The sequence below is a fragment of the Oryzias melastigma genome, linkage group LG10, assembly GCF_002922805.2.
Source record: "Oryzias melastigma strain HK-1 linkage group LG10, ASM292280v2, whole genome shotgun sequence".
Lineage (NCBI taxonomy): Eukaryota > Metazoa > Chordata > Actinopteri > Beloniformes > Adrianichthyidae > Oryzias > Oryzias melastigma.
Genome location: NC_050521.1, coordinates 29107848 through 29108401, shown reverse-complemented (window position 1 = coordinate 29108401; position 554 = coordinate 29107848).

Genomic DNA, 554 nt, shown 5'->3' with positions numbered 1-554 from the left:
TCAATGATTTTTAGATATTGTGTGAGTCATTAATGTTGACTGAAAATATATAAGAATTCTTTCAGAGAATGATTAATAAGAACTCTATTGTTACTTTAAAACTTGATCTCAATGTGTAATGATTCTTCTGCATCAATATAACGTTGTACTTTGATGATGATCAATGAGTATTATAGATCTGTTACATGATGTATGATTGATGTTACCGTTTAGTGAAATAATGTTTGATGAGATTAATCAATAATCAACGAGCACTTCAATTTATTATTGGGAATTACAAAAAAATGAGATAAATAAATAAAAACCACAACTGGATTACATAATTATGCAGAACAGTTAATTTTGAGTTAATCAATCAAACTCTACTGACTTTAGTTAATTATCCCCCAAAAATGAATGAACCAAATGTGACATAAATGTGTTTTATTTTTGTTTTCTATTTTCTAATCAATACATTTAATTGTTTCTGTAATGAGTTTGAAATAATTGTTTGCTTTGTCCTGTATTTTTTTCAATCTATGCTTAAAATAAACCAATCAATCAATCAATCAAAC